A 22848-nucleotide genomic window follows, 5' to 3' on the forward strand; every position below is an offset into this window, starting at 1 on the left:
ATTACATCTATATGTATTCTTGTAAAACACCTTTACAAAAAAATTTTTAGACGTTCCTATACTGTTATAAAAATGGGATCATACCCTATGTAATCCTGTGGCTCTTCCTTTTTTCATTGAATGTTCTGTTGTGAAATTCATCCATATTTTTGCATTTCACTGTAGTTCATTTCAACTGTTGTATTCTGTTGCTGAATATGACAATATTTCATCATATAAATATACATCCATTTTTCTTTTAATGAATATTTGGGCTGCTTCAGAGTTTTGATACAGAGAACAATGATTCTGTAAACATTCTTTCAAATGTACAAGAGTTTCTTTGGGGATGTCTACCAAAGATAGAATTACTGAATCATGGGGATTTTTAAGTTTGGGTTGGACTTGTGTATGTTGAAGGTCATCAAAATGTATAATTTCAGCCAAGTCTGGTGTAAAAGTAGTAAACTAACATAATTATCACAAGAATATAAAATATAGGACTTAGAGGTTTTTCTCAAAAACCCTATATTCCATTTGGAGAAACAAAAGGTTATCTTTGGCATTTTTGTACTTGCTTCTCTGCTGACATACTTCTTCCCTAGGAACCCAACACACCCTTCCCATTCTCAGTTGAGTGCCAGCTAATAGAAGTTCCCTGATACTCAATAAACAATCATTTTTCTCAGACCACAGCCTCAGGACCATGATCTCTCTAACATTTGGCCAAAACCCCTTCCTGTCACACCACACTCCCTTAGCCTTTGAAACACACAGCTATTCTGCCACATTGAAGAGAAATCTCAGGGTTCCAACCACATCCGCAGGAAATTGATAGGGACATAGAGTGTCCATTAAACCCAGCTTGATTTAGTGTAACATAATCATCAGACTGTGAGCAGACATTTGATTTACATCAGGCTGCCTAAGCTATAGAGAGAACCCTTAAATTTCACATGTCATGAGATGGGCTCCCCTGAAAAGAGACTCTAAGATTTATTGGCGTGTGGTTTATGGGGAGGACTCTCAGTTACAATAGCTGTCAGGCAATGAGAAAAGCTGGATCAAACAAAAGGAGAGGTTGAACCGTAATACAGTTGTAACAGAGCCTTCAGTTGATTCTCTGGGAAGTTCTTCATGCTGAGATGACTTTTCAGAGATGTCCTGTTTGAGCAAGGGGCCTAAGGCCTTTGTTCCCCATATAGACCAGGATCCTGGTTGCCCACAGGAAGAGGGCATGATCTTGAGTGAGGCAGCTCCCTTTGACCAAAGGTGATTCCTGGGAAAGGCCTCCTGGCCACTCGGGGGGATGACAGCTCAGTCCTGTAGAGGGGATCTGGGTAGCATATCAGAGCATCCACACAAGTCTGTCTCTTGTGCTTCATGAATCCACTTGCTCTTATAAACTCACCCCATCTTGGAACAACAACTTGAGGATTCTTGTTGATCTCTTTTCTTGGGGAAACTGACAAGACGAAAGTTAGTAGGCTAAACTCTAAGCCCCTGCAGCTACAAATGGTCACAAGGCTGCAAGTAATCCTCCTCTACTGCTCATTCTAAATTCCCCACACCTTACCTAGTACCTCTGCTGGTCTAGGTGGATGACCTAGTAGAGTGATTCAGACTCTCATTCCTGGGGGGTCTGAACCACCTCGTCAACATGCAATTCTTAGATCATGGCCACTGTTAGAAATAAACAAGAGAATAACAAGAGACACTATAGTGGTTCACCTGGGTGCTGAACATATTCTTTCTTGCTCCTGTTGTATAACAACAATCCTGTCTCCTAACGATAAGGGTCAATTACCCTTGGCAGGCTGGTGACTCCTTTCCTTGCCTACTGGCCTTGGCAAAAGCCCAAAGAGATTAGATGACAGCCATAGCTTAAAGTTCAATGGGACCCTTAATCATCCCTTAATGGAAACATTCTACATCTGGAATCAGAAGTTCTAGATCTGCAGAGCCTAGGGTTATGTAGATAGAAGCATAAATTTTTCAAACAGTTTATGGAAGGTGATGATAAGTGAGACTAGTACTTTCACTCCTTAGTTCCTGGACCCATGTAGCCTACATACTGGGGACACAATACCTTATAATGATCATTGGTTTAGGGTATATATTGGGTCCTAAAGGATGTGTCCCATATTCATAAAGCATCATCTCCAATCTGGTGCCTTAATTATGTCTTAAAAGAGTGGTTCCATTGCTCTATCAGGCTAACATCTTCTTGGTGGTGCAATATAACATAGGGTCAATGGCTCCCATGGTATGAACCCTTTTGCTGTAAGTGAGTCCCTTGGCCAATTGCAATGTTATGTGTGATCCCATGCCAACAGATCAGTTATTCCATGAGCCCTCTATAGTGCTGGATGAAGTCATATGGGCAGGAAAGAAAAACCCATAGCCAGAATATATGTAAATTATAGTCAAGATGAAGTGCCAGGATCAAAGAGGTCCTGTGTAATTATTTTGCCATCAAATGGAAGGTTAGACTCATTTAAGAATGATATAATATTGAGAGCTCAAGCCTAGCCTCTGTTGCTGGCAGGTTAGACATTTCACAGCAACAGTACCTGTATTGGCCTTGGAGAGTGGGACCCCGTGTTCTGGGGCCCATGCATAGCTTTATTCCTTGAAAGCATAGCTTCTCTGGTCATGTGCCCATGTGCCAGTACAGCAATGGCCAAGTCATTCTGCCCACTTGGTGGTTTAGTGCCTTTTCCATGGTGAATGCTCTCCAGTGTGAATTAACACATCATACAATGATCTTCACACTTTGTGCCCACTCCCTAAGGTATATACATGCTTCTTTCCCACTTCTTCTGGACTGTGACCTTCTAATTTCCCTCTTTCCTGTGTCTCTCACCAACCAATTGAGACATTTGCCATAACCCATGAGAATGCACACACACACACACACATTTAATATCAGGATAAGACACTTCTCTATCTATACTAAGTGAATGACCATGTACACTTTCTGAAACTTTGCTCTTTGGGAGGATTTCCCTTCACTGCTATCTTTTATGGCCATTCTTGATTGGGGCTGCAGTGCAGTAACAGTCTAATTTCAGCTTCACCCATATATTGGGCTTGCTCACCTATGAACCAAGCTCATCCTATTTATTCTTTCATCCACAGGTCATAATAGACCCACCCTGGTGTGAGCTAAAGGAGCGGCAGCAGTGCAATAGTGGTGGATGACATGGGAGTCTGAATGACCTGATTCTTCAGTTTACTTGCACCCTTTGGCTCTGATCATGCTGGTCCCAGATGTACTGCTTCCGTCTTTTGGAGAATTGCTTCTGGAGCTGCCAGACTTCATGACTTGGCAAGACTGGTGGAATCCTGCTTGTGATAGGCAGTTTTTTTTTTTTTTTTTTAGATTTATTTATTCACTTGAGAGAGCGAGAATGAGAGAGAGTACATGAGAGGGGGGAGGGCCAGAGGGAGAAGCAGGCTCCTCGCTGAGCAGGGACCCCGATGCGGGACTTGATCCCGGGACTCCAGGATCATGACCTGAGCCGAAGGCAGTTGCTTAACCAACTGAGCCACCCAGGCGCCCCTGTGATAGGCAGTTTTGGTCACATCATCACTTACATCTTAGGCTTTATGGTGGCTCTTTTCTGAATCATGTATCGTTCTCTGCTGAGGATGGCATGCCTTGCTCCAGAACCCTGGTGCTCATTGTTGTGATTTTCCTACTGAGGTTTGTCATGAACTTCACATGGCCTCTCTATGACCAGATACATCAAATACCATAAGATCTATCATGTTGTGTGGCTCAAGCTGTGGGGCTGCTTGTTTCACACAATGAACTGCTGCAAAGCCATTTCCCACTCTAGTCCCACACAAAGTTGGCTGTCTTCCATGTCAGTTGATGAATAGGCTGGAGTAATAGTGTCAGGTTTGGAAGTTGTTGCCTTCAGAATCTGAGGAGGCCTTCTGGATATTGTGCTTCTTTTGTAATGGTGGGAGGCACAAGTAATACTTTGTGCTTCACCTTGGAGGGGATGTGCCATCATGGCCCACCCCACTGGACTCCTAAAAACCTTACTCATATGAGTCTTTGAATCTTTGAAGAGTTCATCTCTACTCCCTGGTGAAAATATGTCTTTCCAAGTCTTCCAAAGTTTCTGATGTACCACTCCTTGCTTATCTGGTTCAATAAACACAATATCATAGATGTGGTAAAGTAATACGATGAACTATGGAATGTTTAGATTGTCTTGATCCATTCAGACTATATTATGACAGAAGATGGTAGGGCTGACATATCCCTGTGGCAAGACTGTAAATGTATACTTTTATCTATCCCACTTGAATTTCAACTGATTGTCTTTCATGATGGAGGTGGAAAAGAAAACACTCACCAGATCAATATCTACTTACCATGTACCAGAGACTGTATTAATCAGCTTTAGCACAGATACTACAACTAACACAGCAGCTAAAACTGGGACTATTACTTTGTTGAGTTTGTAAGAGTCCACTTCCATCTTCTAGGATCTGTTTGGTTTTTCAAGGGACCTGACTAGTGAATTAAATGAATAGGGATATGATAGGGGCTACCACCCTGTATCCTGTAGGTCTTTAAGGATAGTGCTAATCTCTGCCTTTCCCCCCATGAAATGATATTCTTTTGATTTTATAGTCTTGTCTGGGAAGAATGGAAGTTTCAGAGGCTACCATTTGGCTTTTCCCACTATAATAGCTGTTACCCCACAGGCAAAAGAATAAATATGAAGGTTCAGCCAATTACCAGGATGTCCATGAAAATTATAATGTGGGTACTGGAGAATTGATTTTTGGATTACTGGGTGGGACCATGGAGCCAGTGAACACACAGTGAACACACAATGAACACACAGTGAACCTAGATCATGACTCCATTTATTACTTGACCCCCATAAAACCTCACTTTCATAAAGCGGCCATTATGACATAGTTACAACAGAGACTTCAGTTGATCATATGGGGGATCAATGTCAACTTGGACTCAGTGTCCCATAGTCCTTGAAATGTCTGGATATTCTCCTTTCAGTATATGGTTGTAGATCCCTTTGGGGAAAAACTGGGAGAATCCCTGCTCCCATATCCTTCCCATAATGTTGCCAATTTCTTCCTTATGGGGACTTGGCCTCTCCTTTCACCAATGGGTTTCCTGACTGAAAGTTGGCTCTGATAAGACTTAGGGAGAAACTGAATGGCAATGCATTATAACAGAGATCTCAGTCAACCCCGGGAGGAGCTCTGAACTGGAATGACCCATCAGAGATAATGTGAATCAAAGCAAGGAGTTGAGCCTTTGTACCTTCATATCAACTATCACTGGACGCAGGCTGCCCCTGGGGAGGGACTATATATTTGGGCAAGGCAACTACCCTGATCTGAGGGCAATTTCTGGATAGGGCCTCCCTGTAAACTGTTTGCTGGCAACACTCCTCAAAGCTGGCAAAGTGAGTTCCTTGACTTTGAAAGGAACATTTGGGGGTTGTCTCAGGGCACCCTACAATACTGAAAGTACCTCCTCTGAAGTGACATCAGCACTATCTGAAGATTCTCTCCTTTGAATCCAGGCCAGCACTTCATTAGCAAGTCCTCGGTGTCTTGGTTGTCTTCTTTTATCTCAAAATGTGTTCCACAGAATGCTAATACTATGAGAGGTCTTCCCAAAAGAATTCCATAGTCAAAGAAATTTGGTGCATGTGACCCAATTTATCACACTCTTGCAGGTTCACAAAGCACATTAACATATTAAAATCTCTGAGATGAATGAAGCACAATAAATTGTTTCCCAGAGTTAGTATTTTCCAACTTTTCTTCTTTTAACAGTCCATGAAACTAGAATTCTAGAAAACGACCTTTTGCTGAAGCTCTTTCAATGCTCGAAGAAATTCCTCTCGGCTTCCTTCCTCAAGGATTTTTCTTTTCTTATTTTTCATTTTAATTCCAGTAGAGTTAACATACAGTGTTATATTAGTTTCAGGTGTACAATTTAGTGATTCAACACTTCCATATATCACCCAGTGCTCATCACAACAGGTGCACTCCTTCATCCCTGTCACCTACTTCACCCATCCCTCCCACCCACCTCCCCTCTGGTAACCATCAGTTTCTTCTCTACAGTTAAGAGTCTGTTTCTTGCCTCTCTCTTTCTCTTTCTTTTTTTTTCCCCTATGCTCATTTGTTTTGTTTCTTATATTCCACATATGAGTGAAATCATATGATATTTGTCTTTCTCTGGCTGGTTTCCTTCACTTAGCATTATACTCTTGAGGATTTTTCTAATTGATTGCCCTTTAATCAGGTAATGAATGTATGCCTTTCTTTCCATTCCTACTGCTTTAAGCTTGGCCAACGTTGTTGTGATTCTGCAAACCTAGACTATTGCAGTAGTCTCCTACGAGTGACCTTCCCTCAAGTTTCTTTCACTTTCGATCTTTTACACAGACCTAAGCAAAATCAATGGTCTAGAACTGCACTAAGTAACCACTAGCCACGTGAGGGAGATAAAACATGAACAGATGAAGCAACTTGAATTAACTACAAAATAATACATCAACCAAATCATGTACTTAAAATAGTCTCTTAATAATGTGATTCAAATTGAATATATAAATGCAGATGAAAAAGAGCTCTTTGTTCCCCAGCATTGCATACACAATTTCAAAGCCAGAGGTCAGAGGACTGTTTTATGATGATTGGGTTGCCTCACCCAACAATACAGAGATCCAGATGGAGGCTTAAGAGATATTTTCTCAATTCTAAAATAGTAACATTTACAAAGCTGAACCCCACTCTTCTGATTCATAATGGTCAAGGAATAAGCAGGAAGTCACAGTCAGGTTTCTTTTAACAGAATTACCTGGAATGATAATGTTCTAAATAAAAATCACATGAAATAAACACCAAAGGTAAAAAAAAAAAAAAAATTACTCTCTCAGTTTCCTTTATTTCAGGAAGGTACCTTCCAGACTCACATAGCTCTCTTGGCCTGTGCAAAGAATAGTGTAAATCCCTGAAATTCATAAGAAGACAATGGTGCTATTTCTAGAAGACACAGGTTTCAGTGTAAACCATAGTATATGGGTTTCCCAACAGCCAAAATTTTCATGTCACTGAGATCTGGGTAAAAGGAACTCTGAATTTTAGCTGTAAGAGAGGAAAATGAAGGGGAAGATAAGATGAAAAGAAAGGTCTAGATGCAGTCTGAAGAATGAGGGACTGAGGATGTCAAATGGCTGGCCACAGTTCCATTTACTAATTTACTAATTAAACATTTAGACCAGGAGATGCAACGTAAGAGGAATGTGGAGCTCAGTAGGTAAACAGAGGAGGGAAGCAGTTGAGTAAAACAGTATACCAAGCTTCTGAGTGAGTGAGGCAATAGAGCGTGCTGGGGCTCAGGCTAACTGTAGAGTGTGTGCCCCCTCTAAGGAGGATATAACCTCTCCACACCAGTCAGTTGCCAGATGGGAAGTCAGGCCCTGCATTGGCAGAGCTTCTGGTTTTATAAGGGAAATATTTGAAATCTAGATATTTTATTAGAAACATCCCATTTTAAAAATGTTGTGAGAGGGCGGGTGCCCGGGTGGCTCAGTGGGTTAAGCCTCCGACTCTTGGTTACGGCTCCAGTCATGATCTCAGGGTCGTGAGATCGAGGCCCACGTCAGGCTCCACATTCAGTGCAGAGTCTGCTTAAGACTCTCTCCCTCTCTCCCTCCCCCTATTCTCTCTCTCCCTCTATCTATAAATAAATAAATAAATAAATAAATAAATAAATAAATATTTTTAAAAATATCATGGGAAGCAGGAAAGGTTGTGGGGGTGAGGGAGGGATATAGTTGGTATGTTTAACTCTGGAACTATTTTCATAGCTCAAGTTGTGGACCTTTTTGACTGGCCACAAAATCCTTGACTGGCTTCCTCCATTAAGGCCACTTGAAGAGGCTGATGTTGTGATCAGCATAGACTATTTAAAGGGTCACACATAAAATAAGCCTCACTGTAATGTCAGGTTAGATGTAAGTATCAAATTGTAGATATAAAATCTGCACCTTTGTTATTCAGAGATGGCACATTGAGAATAGTTTCCTCAGTCAGAGGTCAGTAGTTTTCTTCATAGACTTAAGGAAAATGAGGCTCAAAAGCTCTCTTTTCATTTTTTCCAAAGCTAGGTCACTCAAAAGTATTCCTTAAGGACATTGACTTCCATCGGTGGACTGAACACTAATGTTGAGGTCATGGATGCCAAAAGATTTCTAGGAATATATCAAGGGAGGGAATTTTTACAAACACAGGTTTTGTCTACCTCATGCAAAAACCACCATTTTTAGCTGATTCAGAACGACTGCTTAACACCACATAGGCCACATCTTGCTGTAACAGTGTTTTGATGTTGTGTAGATGCTGCTGTTAGAGGGAAAGCTAACCCAGAGGCTCATGGCTCACTGATTCATTTCATTGAGATTTCCTGCCTACATTAGGATCAGAAAAATGTTGGGTAGGTACCCTTTCCTCCATAAAGGAAAGTTCCAGAAAGGCAAATTTGTGTTTTAGTCTCAAGTTAAGCATGCTGGAGACTTCCCAAGAACTTAGACCTTGGGGATCTTCTTCCCAAGAACCTAGACAGCTTAAAATCACCCACACTGAAGGTATCCTGCTACACTGATGGGAAGGAAGGAAGCAGACTTAGCCCCTAAGTCTTTAGACAGCAGCTGTGAAATGGTCCCCACATCCCAGGTACAGTTGAGCCACCAAAGCCCTGAGTACAAGGGTAAAGGAAGGGAATCTAAGGCCTCCCAGTGGCTACTTCAGAACTAACGACAGGGGTTAATCAGCCTTAATTTTGTAACTATAGTAGGAAGTGCTCTGTAGAACAGACAAAAACAAATGTCATATTTGGAGGGGGAGGGGACAGATAAAATATAAGTATGGTCGGAATAAAAAATTCAGAATTTTTTACAGGCAAGAAACTATCCTTGTTTTTCCTACTAACCTCATCAATCAATTGCCCTTCTGAGATACTCACTTGCTCTGTTCTAACTCCAGCTTGCTGTTTCTGCCATTCCCTATTTAATTCCTTTGAAGAAAGGATACTAACAGTGTTTATATTAACTAAATTGTACCCATATAAAGGTACCTTTATGTGATTGAACAATAAAGAGCATATTACAAGCATATTTTATAATGAATATAAATATATACAATGAATTTTATTCATGTGTCTCTGCCAAAGATTGTACTGCGTATGTGTAAGTGTGTGTTGTATTTTGGTGTGTGTATACATAGTTGTGTATTGTCATTTTATGCAGACCATAACTTGCCAGCCCATCCCCACAACACACATATTCAGACAGACAAATTAAAACATCAACATTGTTATTTCTGGGTAGTAGGATTTTAGGTGTTCTTAAAATTTTCTTCTTTTCATATATCCAAATTTTCTTTAGTGATCATGTATTATCTATTAAACATTTTTAATAAAGATTTTATTTATTTACTTGCCAGAGAGAGAGAGAGCGTGCACAAGCAGGGGGAGGGGCAGAGGGAGAGGGAGAAGCAGGCTCCCCACTGAGCAGGGAGCCCGAAGTGGGGCTCGATCCCAGGACCCTGGGATCATGACCTGAACCGAAGGCAGATGTCCAACCAACTGAGCCACCCAGGCACCCCACCTATTAAACATTTTTTAAAAATTATAATTAGGGACATCTCTTTCATGCACGGGAGGGTATATTGGTTAGTTTTTTCTCCATAGCAAGTCATCTTAAGCTAAGCAACTTAAAACATTTATTTGCTGTCAGTTCTGTGGGTCAGCAGTTTGTACTGGGCTCAGATGAGATAACTTGTCTTTTGTCCACATGGCAGAGGCTGGGCTCACTCACGCAGCTGGGATCACCTGTACATCTGATGATGACTATCTGTTAGTAGGGTTGATGGAAGTAATTCAATATCCAGTAAATTAGCTTAGGTTCATTCATATGATGATAATTATAAAGTTCCCAAGAGCACCAAGAGAGGGCAAGTCTTTTTAAAATCTCTACTTGCATTCCATTTGTTTATATTCTGTTGGCCAGAGCAAGGCACACAGCCAAGCCTAGATTCAAGCAGTGGAAATACAAACTCTACCTCCTGATGGGAAAATTGACAAAGACACATTGCAAAGGGGCTTACATATGGATGAAAGAAATTTGTGGTGATTTTATAAATCTCTTACACTGGATAGGTTATTCACACCAACCTTCCTACTGGAAACTACTAGAAATGGATTTTTTTTTTACGTCTATTTATTTTTTATTATGTTATGTTAATTACCATACATTACATTATTAGTTTTTGATGTAGTGTTCCATGATTCATTGTTTGCATATAACACCCAGTGCTCCATGCAGAGCGTGCCCTCTTTAATACCCATCACCAGGTTAACCCATCCTCCCACCCCCCTCCCCTCTAGAACCCTCAGTTTGTTTCTCAGAGTCCATAGTCTATCATGGTTCATCTCCCCCTCCGATTTCTCCCCGCTTCATTCTTCCCCTCCTGCTATCTTCTTCTTCATCTTCTTTTTTTTTTTTTTAACATATAATGTATTATTTGTTTCCGAGGTACAGATCTATGATTCAACAGTCTTGCCCACTTCACAGCGCTCACCATAGCACATACCCTCCCCAATGTCTATCATCCAGCCACCCTATCCTTCCCACCCCCCACCACTCCAGCAACCCTCAGTTTGTTTCCTGAGATTAAGAATTCCTCCTATCAGTGAGGTCATATGATACATGTCTTTCTCTGACTAACTGACTTCGCTCAGCATAATACCCTCCAGTTCCATCCACATAGTTGCAAATGGCAAGATTTCATTCTTTTTGATGGCTGCATAATATTCCATTGTGTATATACATATATATATATATATATCACACCTTCTTTATCCATTCATCTGTCGATGGACATCTTGGCTCTTTCCACAGTTTGGCTATTGTGGACATTGCTGCTATAAACATCAGGGTGCATGCACCCCTTCAGATCCCTACATTTGTATCTTTGAGGTAAATACCCAGTAGTGCAATTGCTGGATCATATGGTAGCTCTATTTTCAACTTTTTGAGGAACCTCCATACTGTTTTCCAGAGTGGCTGCACCAGCTTGCATTCCCACCAACAGTGTAGGAGGGTTCCCCTTTCTCCGCATCCCCGCCAACATCTGTCGTTTCCTGACTTGTTAATTTTAGCCATTCTGACTGGTGCGAGGTGGTATCTCATTGAGGTTTTGATTTGGATTTCCCTGATGCTGAGTGATGTTGAGCACTTTTTCATATGTCTGTTGGCCATTTGGATGTCTTCTTTGGAAAAATGTCTGTTCATGTCTTCTGCCCATCTCTTGATTGGATCATTTGTTCTTTGGGTGTTGAGTTTGATAAGTTCTTTATAGATTTTGGACACTAGCCCTTTATCTGATATGTCATGTGCAAATATCTTCTCCCATTCTGTTAGTTGTCTTGGTTTTGTTGACTATTTCCTTCGATGTGCAAGAGCTTTTTATCTTGATGAAGTCCCAATAGTTCATTTTTGCCCTTGCTTCCCTTGTCTTTGGCAATATTTCTAGGAAGAAGTTGCTGCGGCTGAGGTCAAAGAGGTTGCTGCCTGTGTTCTCCTCTAGGATTTTGATGGACCCCTGTCTCACATTTAGGTCTTTCAACCATTTTGAGTCTATTTTTGTGTGTGGTTTAAGGAAATGGTCCAGTTTCATTCTTCTGCATGTGACTGTCCAATTTTCCCAACACCATGTGTTGAAGAGATTGTCTTTTTGTCATTGGACATTCCTTCCTGCTTTGTCGAAGATGAGTTGACCATAGAGTTGAGGGTCCATTTCTGGGCTCTCTATTCTGTTCCATTGATCTATGTGTCTGTTTTTGTGCCAGTACCATACTGTCTTGATGATGACAGCTTTGTAATAGAGCTGGAAGTCCGGAATTGTGATGCCGCCAGCTTTGCTTTTCTTTTTCAACATTCCTCTGGCTATTCGGGGTCTTTTCTGGTTCCATACAAATTTGAGGATTATTTGTTCCATTTCTTTGAGAAAAGTGGATGGTATTTTGATGGGGATTGCATTAAATGTGTAGATTGCTCTGGTAGCATTGACATCTTCACAATATTTGTTCTTCCAATCCATGAGCATGGAACGTTTTTCCATTTCTTTGTGTCTTCCTCAATTTCTTTCATGAGTATTTTATAGTTTTCTGAGTACAGATTCTTTGCCTCTTTGGTTAGATTTATTCCTAGGTATCTTATGGTTTTGGGTGCTATTGTAAATGGGATCGACTCCTTAATTTCTCTTTCTTCTGTCTTGTTCCTGGTGTATAGGAATGCCACTGATTTCTGTGCATTGATTTTATATCCTGCCACTTGACTGAATTCCTGTATGAGTTCTAGCAGTTTTGGGGTGCAGTCTTTTGGGTTTTCCACATAAAGTATCATATCATCTGCAAAGAGTGAGAGTTTGACTTCTTCTTTGCCAATTTGGATGCCTTTGATTTCTTTTTGTTGTCAGATTGCTGTGGCTGGGACTTCTAATACTATGTTGAATAGCAGTGGTGATAGTGGACATCCCTGCTGTGTTCCTGACCTTAGGAGGAAAGTTCTCAGTTTTTCCCCATTAAGAATGATATTTGCTGTGGGTTTTTCATAGATGGCTTTTATGATATTGAAGTATGTACCCTCTATGCCTATACTCTGAAGAGTTTTGATCAAAAAAGGATGCTGTACTTTGTCAAATGTTTTTTTTTTGCATCTATTGAGAGGATCATATGGTTCTTGTTCTTTCTTTTATTAATGTATTGTATCACATTGATTGATTTGTGGATGTTGAACCAACCTTGCAGCCCAGGGATAAATCCCACTTGGTCATGGTGAATAATCCTTTTAATGTACTGTTGGATCCTATTGGCTAGTATTTTGGTGAGAATTTTTGCATCCATGTTCATCAAGGATATTTGTAATTCTCCTTTTTGATGGGGTCTTTGTCTGGTTTGGGGATCAAGGTAATGGTGGCCTCATATAACGAGTTTGGGAGTTTTCCTTCCATTTCTATTTTTTGGAACAGTTTCAGAAGAATAGGTATTAATTCTTCTTTAAATGTTTGGTAGAATTCCCCTGGGAAGCCATCTGGCCCTGGGCTTTTGTTCATTGGGAGATTTCTGATTACTGCTTCAATTTCCTTAGTGGTTATAGGTCTGTTCAGGTTTTCTATTTCTTCCTGGTTCAGTTTTGGTAGTTGATACATATCTAGGAATGCACCCATTTCTTCCAGATTATCTAATTTGCTGGCATAGTGTTGCTCATAATATGTTCTTATAATTGTATTTCTTTGGTGTTGGTTGTGATCTCTCCTCTTTCATTCATGATTTTGTTGATTTTAGTCATTTCTCTTTTCTTTTTGATAAGTCTGACCAGGGGTTTATCAATCTTGTTAATTCTTTCAAAGAACCAGCTCCTAGTTTCGTTGATCTGTTCTACTGTTCTTTTAGTTTCTATTTCATTGATTTCTGCTCTGATCTTTATTGTTTCTCTTCTCCTGCTGGGTTTAGGCTTTATTTGCTGTTCTCTCTCCAGCTCCTTTAGGGGTAGGGTTAGGTTGTGTATTTGAGACCTTTCTTGTTTCTTGAGAAAGGCTTGTATTGCTATATACTTTCCTCTTAGGACTGACTTTGCTGTATCCCAAAGATTTTGAACAGCTGTGTCTTCATTTTCATTTGTTTCCATGAATTTTTTAAATTCTTCTTTAATTTCCTGGTTGACCCATTCATTCTTTAGTAGGATGCTCTTTAGCCTCCATGTATTTGAATTCTTTCTAACTTTTCTCTTGTGATTGAGTTCTAGTTTCAAAGCATTGCAGTCTGAAAATATTCAGGGAATGATCCCAATCTTTGGTACCAGTTGAGACCTGATTTATGACCTAGGATGTGATCTATTCTGGAGAATGTTCCATCGGCACTAGAGAAGAATGTGTATTCTGTTGCTTTGGGATGGAGTGTTCTGAATGGATCTGTGAAGTCCATTTGGTCCAGTGTGTCATTTAAAGTCTTTATTTCCTTGTTGATCTTTTGCTTAGATGATCTGTCCGTTTCAGTGAGGGGGGTGTTAAAGTCCCCCACTATTATTGTATTGTTGTCAATGTATTTCTTTGCTTTTGTTATTAATTGCCTTATATAATTGGCTGCTCCCATGTTAGGGGCATAGATATTTACAATTGTTAGATCTTCTTGTTGGATAGACCCTTTAAGTAGGATATAGTGTCCTTCCTCATCTCTTATTACAGTCTTTGGTTTAAAATCTAATTTGTCTGATAGAAGGATTGCCACCCCAATTTTCTTTTGGTGTCCATTAGCATGGTAAATGGTTTTCCACCCCTTCACTTTCAATCTGGGGGTGTCTTTGGGTCTAAAATGAGTCTCTTGCAGACAGCATATCGATGGGTCTTGTCTTTTTATCCAACCTGATAGCCTGTGTCTTTTGATTGGGGCATTTAGCCCATTTACATTCAGGGTAACTATTGAAAGATAGGAATTTAGTGCCATTGTATTGCCTGTAAGGTGACTGTTACCGTATATTGTCTGTGTTCCTTTCTGGTCTATGTTGCTTTTAGGCTCTCTCTTTGCTTAGAGGACCCCTTTCAAGATTTCCTGTAGGGCTGGTTTTGTGTTTGCAAATTCCTTTAGTTTTTGTTTGTCCTGGAAGCTTTTTATCTCTCCTTCAATTTTCAATGACAGCCTAGCTGGATAGAGTATTCTTGGCTGCATGTTTTTCTCATTTAGTGCTCTGAATATATCCTGCCAGTCCTTTCTGGCCTGCCAGCTCTCTGTGGATAGGTCTGTTGCCAATTTAATGTTTCTACCATTGTAGGTTACAGATCTCTTCTCCTGAGCTGGTTTCAGGATTTTCTCTTTGTCTATGAGACTCGTAAGTTTTCCTATTAGATGTCGGGTTGTTGGCCTATTTTTATTGATTTTGAGAGGGGTTCTCTGTGCCTCCTGGATTTTGATGCCTGTTTCCTTCCCCAAATTAGGGAAGTTCTCTGCTATAATTTGCTCCATTATTCCTTCTGCCCCTCTCTCTCTTTCTTCTTCTTCTGGGATCCCAATTATTCTAATGTTGTTTCGTCTTATGGTATCGCTTATCTCTCGAATTCTGCCCTCGTGATCCAGTAGTTGTTTAGCTCTCTTTTTCTCAGCTTCTTTATTTTCCATCATTTGGTCTTCTATATCACTAATTCCCTCTTCTGCCTCATTTATCCTAGCAGTTAGAGCCCCCATTTTTGATTGCACCTCATTAAAAGCCTTTTTTATTTAGACTTGGTTAGATTTTAGTTCTTTTATTTCTCCAGAAAGGGTTTCTCTAATAACTTCCATGTTTTTTTCTAGCCCAGCTAGTATCTTTAAAATCATCATTCTGAACTCTAGTTCCGACATCGTACTAATGTCCGTATTGAGTAGGTCCCTGGCAGTCAGTACTGCCTCTTGTTCTTTTTGTTGAGGTGATTTTTTCCATCTTGTCATTTTGTCCAAAGGAGAATAGATGAATGAGAGAACAAAATGCTAACAGGGTACCAACGTCCCCAGAAAATATACTCTAAACAAATCAGAAAAGACCTGAAACCAGGGGAAAAGAAAGGGAAAAAAAGAAAAAAGAAAAAGAAAAAGATAAAAACAAACAAAAACAGAACAAAACAGAAAAACCAGAATATGATCAAATACGATCAGGCTGGTGCATAGATCGGTGCCACACACTAGATTTGGGGTGTATTTTGGTCTGTTAGAAGAAAGTGCCTCCCAAAATTTTAAAGAAAGAAAAACTTACATATGTACAAAAATAGGAGTTAATATGATGAAGGGATAGAAAATTACTGTAAAGATGAAAATTATAAAAGACTTTATAAAAGGAATTGATAAGATAAGAAATTGTTTGAAAAAAGAAAGAGGATTTAAAAAAAAAGAAGAAAAAAGGGAGAGAATGTGAACAGGCAGGAGACTAGAACAAAGCCATACACTAGAGATTTAGTGTATATTTTGATCTGTTAGAAGAAACTCTATCTCAAAATTTTAAAGAGAGAACAACTTATATATATATATGGCAAAAATAAGGGTAACTACTATGAAGGGATAGAATATGACTCTAAAAATGAAAAATAAAAAAATTTTTTTAAAAAAGGGATTGATAAGATGTTGGTTGAAAAAGGGAAAAGGAAAATTTAAAAATAAGAAAGACATTTTAAAAAAAATTAACTTTGAAAGACTAAAGAATCACGGTAAAAAAGCCATGAATTCTATGTATTCCCCTAGCGCTGGAGTTCTCCGTTCTCATTGATCGGTAAACTTGGTCTTGGCGGGCTATTCTTGCTGATCTTCTGGGGTAGGGGCCTGTTGCCGTGGTTCCCAAATATCTTTGCCAGAGGCGGAATTGCCCCGCTAAGTAATCTACTCAGGTTTGCTCTTGGAAGCTTTTGTTCCCTGCAAGCTTTCTGTTCGGCTTTGGAGGACGACACTGAAAACGGCGGCCTCCCAATCTCCGCCCCAGAGGAGCCAAGAACTCGGGGCCCTGCTCCTCAGTGAGCCCCCAGAGAAAAACAGTCAATCTCTCCCATCTCCCTGGTCTCTGGCCACACTCCATGCTCACCCGGCCTGTGACCAAGCATTTCTATCTCTGGCCTCCGACCCCGTGTGGAGTCTCCACACCCAGCAGATCCCTGCCGTGTGCTCCTGCGCCACTCCTCCCGGGGGAGGAAGGGGAGTCTCCCCGGATCTGCCACTTGTTGGGTCCCTGCTGGAGGAGCCATGGCCCGACTGTGCCGCGGATCATGGTTTATAGCAACCCCGAGCTGAGAGCCCATGCCTCGGCTCCATCTCTGCAGCCGGCTTCCCTGCTCCAATACCTGGGAGCTCTGCCGCACTCAGGCACCCCCGGTCTTTCTGTGACCCCGAGGGTCCTGAGACCACACTGTCTTGTGAGGGTTCCACCCCCCACTTAGCCACTGGAGCGACGACCCTCAGTGGAGCTGACTTCTAAAAGTTCCAATTTTGTGCTCCGCTGCTCTATCACTTGCCAGAAGTGGCTGACGGAGGCCCCCTCCCCCACCGTCTATCCTCTCGAATATCGCCTCGGATTCACTTCTCCGCACGTCCTACCTTCCAGAAAGTGGTCACTTTTCTGTTCAGAGAGTTGCTGCTATTCTTTTCTTCGATCTCCTGTTGAGTTTGTAGGTGTTCAGAATGGTTTGATCCCTATCCAGCTAATTCCTGGGACCAGACGAAATCCAGGTCTCCTATTCCTCTGCCATCTTGCTCCACTGCCCGAAATGGATATGGTTTTTAAATCTTATTTAAAATAATTAAAGATCTAACAAGGTGTATGAAATGATTAGACCAAAATCTATTAAGAAACAGGAACCCAGAGAAATTTGCAAAACATAAAAGCCATTTTTATCTTAAGGACATTTGACAATCCATGAAAACTTGAACTTTGCTTTTAATGTTTCACAAAGTGAAGGGGGGGAAAAATAAAAGCCCAGAGCCTGTCCAAAGTATGGGATCTTAAAGACACTGCTGCAACATTGAGTTGGAATCCCAAAGGGTTATACCTTCAGAATAAGGGTGAACTAGAGTAAATCTGTTCTCATCACTCTTCCTAGGGGACAGAAGGGTAGGTTGCCTTGTTGCTCATCAGAATGTGTATGTGGGGTGGGGATGGGAGGAAATAGTCTCAGATTAATGTTTTTTTTTTTTTTTTTAAGATTTTATTTATTCATTTAAGAGAAAGAGAGACAGACAGAGTACAAGCAGGGGGAGAGCCAGAGGGAGAAGTAGACTTCCCGCTGAGCCGGGAGCCCAATGCGGGGCTCAATCCCAGGACCTAAAGATCATGACCTTAGCCAAAGGCAGCCACCCAGACGCCCTGAGATTAATGGGTCTTAACACAGTTTTGCAGCCCAAATTAATTTCATCTAGGTGGTACAAAATATCCCAAACACGAATTTGGTTTAAAGTAATTCCAGGCTGGTACATTCCTAGGCATTATGAAGAAGCAAACTCATATCTTCTCTGGAAGAAGACACCTTCATTCCTAGGTCTCAAAGAACGCCCACAAATAATTTTTCAAGATCAATGACCAGCATAGTGTCACAAATAATCAAGCATTGAAAGAAACAAGGCCCCATGAGTTAGACCCAGAAAAGGGAAACAGACCCATAAGGATTTCAGATATTGAAATTGTCACAGATGATAAAACAACTATGTTCATCATTATTTTTTAGATTTTATTTATTTATTTGAGAGAGAGACAGAGATAGCAAGAGAGAACACGAGCAGGGAGGAGAGGGAGAAGCAGGCTCAGCAGGGAGCCCCACGCGGGCTGGACCCAGGAGCCTGGGATCGTGACCTGAGCCGAAGGCAGATGATTAACTGACAGAGCCACCCAGACACCCCTATGCTAATTATTTTAAAAGAAATAAAAGACATATTTGAAAATATCTTCAGGGAAGAAAACTATGAAATGTGATCTAACATATTCTTATTTGGAAAAGAACTAGATAGAACTTCATAAATATATAAAATAACAGCAAATCTATGATTATTAGATCTAACTGGGATTCCTAGTTAGAATTTGCTTTTAAAAATGAGGGGGAAATAAATATTTTAGCCCAAGAAAACCTTGGGGGGGTTAATATTAATAGAACCTCACTAAAGGCAATTTTAAACAATGTACTCAGGCAGAAGAAAAGTAATCTCAGATGGAGAAGCAAGAAGAAATTTAGAGCAAAGAAAGTGATAATAAGTGAGTTTATCTAAACAATAATACATTCCTAGGTTAACAACAACAAAATGAGAATTAAAACCCATGATAGGAATGGCACATAAGTTGGGTGGGTAAGAAAATTGGGTTAAAATATTCTCAGGTTCTAAAATTGTCTTAAAGACACTGCTGCAACATTAAGTTGGAATCCCAAAGGGTTATACCTTCAGAATAAGGGTGAACCTCTTGTCTAAGAGGGGGCAAAGTGTTGATTAATTTTAGTTTTACAATTCTAGTATAGATTTTGTAATATTTAGGGAACTACTGAAAGAACAGAACAGCAGGTATACATTCTAAACTAGTAGTAGAAAAAAATAGAAATGACAGAAAATAATCCAAAAAATACATAAAGGAGAGGAAAATGAAAAGGTAGGTGGATAAATAGATGCACAAAATAAAAATGGTGAATTTAAACCCAAACATATCAGTAATTCCATGAAACTCAAATTAACTTAATGATTCTGTTAACTGGAAACAGAATCCAAACTGGAAACCGCTTAGATGTGAATCTACAGTATACTGGATAAACTGCAACATAGACACACTATGGAATATGAATTATACTGCAAGAAATAAAAAATAAAAACAAGAGTAAAGAAAAAACTGCAGCTAGACACAACGGCATGGATGAATCATACAAACTTAATACTGAGCCACAAAGCAAGACACAAAAGAATACGTATGACATGTTCTACGTAGAGAATTCAAAAGTAGGCATAATTAAACTACTTAGTTTAGGAATGCATATATAGATTTAAAAATAATGATATTTTTATCATTAAAGCTAGGATAATGGTTACTTTTAGGAAAAAGGAAGGGTTTATGATCAGGATATGACACATTGAGGGGAAGGGGCTGGAATCTTGGCAGTATTCTATTTCTTATCCCACCAGTGACCAAAGGGCATTCACTTCCTAAGTGTAAAAATGTACATATCTGCACTTGTGGCAGTATAGGCTATATTTAACAATAAAATGATGTTTTAAGCCGTGAATTTTAAATGGTGAGAGGAGTATTCTCATGTAGTATGATTATTATCCACCTTGTATTCTATTCATTATATAATTTTGAGTACATGCAAAGCACTATAATAGGGGTATGGGGGGGCAGATATCTGACTTCAAGAAATTTATCATCCATACAGGGTCCCCAACCTTTTCAAGTTTAATGATGCATTTTTTAACATAAAATAATGATTAGGTATTAGGTGTTTTAGTAGCCATCTATTAAAGATACTACTATCTAGTAGGATATATTATCTACTAGGATCTATTAATGGGGGAAAGGAGCTTTTATTAAATCAATAAAGCCTTTTAGTGAAATTTTATTATTTTATTAATCACTACATCATCTAAAGCATTAGAATATATCTGTATGAGCCAAATGTTTCATTTGTAATTTCACTGGTAATGCTTTATATGCATACTCATTCATTCATTCATTCACTCACTCATTCATTCATTCATTCATTCATTCATTCATTCATTCATTCATTCATTCAGAAACAAAGCTTTATGGAGATCTACTTCCAGCCAGACACTATACCTGTCAGTTCATGGATCCCAGGCAATATTTCTAAGTCCCCTCAGCACAGGTCTGTGGTTGAGAATCATTGATTTATATCACCTGGCCATAGCAATGTCTCTATGCTGGTCTCCATGCTGAGAAGTTCATACCAATAAATTAAAGGGACATAAATCTTACCCCTCCAGATAAAAAGGCTCTGATGCAAAGTGATATTTATGCACATAGGTACCTAGAAGGGACCAAATTTAGTATCTTTCTTTCAGGATATTACCCCTTTTATTTCTCTAGCAGCATTATTTGTCTACGATTTATCACAAGCACTAGACATTCCTCTGGTTCTCAAATATATCATATTTCTTCCCACTAATTTTAATCATATATATTCTATCAAATTCATCTCTAACTCTGGCCTTTCCTACAGTGCAGCGTAGGACGTAAGAGGATGGGCTCTTCAATGCATAGGGTATCTCCACTGTTAGTGAAGATCCTTTCGGATGCAAGCTGTAGAAAACCTCTCTCGAATTGTATTGCTCATGAAACTGAGAAGTCAGGATGCATCGGCTTCAGGCACAGCTAAATCCAGGCACAGCTTTACCCAGGATGTCACACAAGACTTCTTGTGCTCTGCTCTCCCCATCTCTTTTTTATAATGTGTTTTAAAAATATTTTATTTATTTATTTGACAGAGAGAGAGAGAGAGAGAGAAAGTGCAAAAGCAAGGGAAGGGGCAGGCAGAGGGAGAGGGAGGCACAGACTCCCTGCTGAGCAGGGAGCCCAATGAGGGGCTCCATCCCAGGACCCTGAGACTATGACCTGAGCCGAAGGCAGCTGCTTAACCGACTGAGCCCCCCAGGGACACCATCCCATCTCTTATCTTTGCTTCCTTCTCCCTGCCCCTGTGGAGCATTCATTCTTGTGAGAGAAACATAGTATATGCCTTAGCTGGGGTGCCCAGCATCCTGCTTGTGATGGTTCCTGCCTGAAGTTTCTTATGTTCCACTCCAAGCATTGCCTAACCCAGTCCATGCCAGTCTCTTTTTTTCTTAGGCTTTTATATTAATTCCAGTTAGTTAACATACAGTGTTATATTAGTTTCCGGTGTACAGTATAGTGATTCAACACTTCCATACATCACCTGGTGCTTGCATCACAACAAGTGCCCTCCTTCATCCCCATCACCTATTTCACCCATCCCAACACCCATCTCTCCTCTGGTAACCATCAGTTTGTTCTCTCTAATTAAGAGTCTGTTTCTTGACTTGTCTCTTATTTTTCCCCCTTTGCTTCTTTGTTTTGTTTCTTAAATTCCACATATGAGTGAAATCACATGTTATTTGTCTTTCTCTGACTGACTTATTTCACTTAGCATTATACTCTCTAGCTCTATCCCTGTCACTGCAAATGGCATTATATATATATAAATATACATATATATACATTGTATACATATGTTGTATACATATAATATATACATCATATATACATATATAATGTATACACTATATATACTGTATATAATATACATACATATATAATGTATACACTGTATATATAATATATAATATGTATATATTATATATGTATACATATATATGTATACACTGTATATATACACTGTATACATTATATATGTATATGTATACAATGTATGTGTGTATATATCTATATATACATTTAGATATATATATATATATCTCACTTCTTCAATCCATGGACACTTGGGCTGCTTCCATATCTTGGTTATTGTAGATAATGCTGCTATAAACATCAGGATGCATGTATCCCTTTGAATTAGTGTTCTTATATTTTTTAGGTAAATACCCAGTAGTGCGATTGCTGGATTGTAGAATGGTTCTATATTTAATTTTGTGAGGAACTTCCATACTGTTTTCCACAGTGGCTGCACGAGTTTGCATTTTTACCAACAGTGCAAGAAGGTTCCTTTTCTCCACATCCTGGCCAACACCTGTTGTTCCTTGTGTTGCTGATTGTAGCCATTCTGACAGGTGTGAGGGGATAGCTCATTGTAGTTTTGATTTGCATTTATTTCCCTGATGATGAATGATGTTGAGTATCCTTTTATGTGTCTGATGGCCATCTGGATGTCTTCTTTGGAGAAATATCTGTTCATGTCTTCTGCCTATTTTTAATAGGATTATTTGGGGGTTTTGGTGTTGAGTTGTGTAAATTCTTCATATATTTTGGATGCTAACTTTTATCAGATATGTCATTGCAAATACCTTCTCCCTCTCTGAAGGTTGTCTTTTAGTTTTATTGTTTCCTTTGCTGTGCAAAAGCTTTTTTTTTTTTTTTTTAATGTACTGTTGAATTCAGTTTGCTAGTATTTTGTTGAGGATTTTTGCATCTATGTTTATCAGAGATTTGGCCTGTAGTTCCCTTTTTTAGTGGCGTCTTTATCTGGTTTTGGTATCAGGGTAACACTGGCCTCATAGAATGAATTTGGAAATTTTCCTTCCTCTTGTATTTCTTTTGGAATAGT

The 22848-nt window shown here is 39.6% G+C and overlaps 1 long non-coding RNA gene across 2 annotated transcripts in view; it reads right to left on the reverse strand.

Annotated features, from left to right (window-relative positions):
• Positions 1-216: 216 nt before the first annotated feature.
• The window catches only part of LOC118013449, a 65912-nt gene continuing 43280 nt past the window's right edge, over positions 217-22848 (reverse strand). The window contains exon 3 of one of the 2 annotated variants that reach the window (XR_004680031.1): positions 217-1444. This is a non-coding gene — a long non-coding RNA (uncharacterized LOC118013449). Of the gene's footprint in view, positions 1445-4656; positions 5913-22848 lie in introns of those variants that run through there. The other variant, XR_004680034.1, reaches the window with a different exon arrangement.

This window comes from Mirounga leonina, unplaced genomic scaffold, assembly GCF_011800145.1.
Source record: "Mirounga leonina isolate KUSES-001 unplaced genomic scaffold, KU_Mleo_1.0 Mir_153, whole genome shotgun sequence".
Taxonomy (NCBI): Eukaryota; Metazoa; Chordata; class Mammalia; order Carnivora; family Phocidae; genus Mirounga; species Mirounga leonina.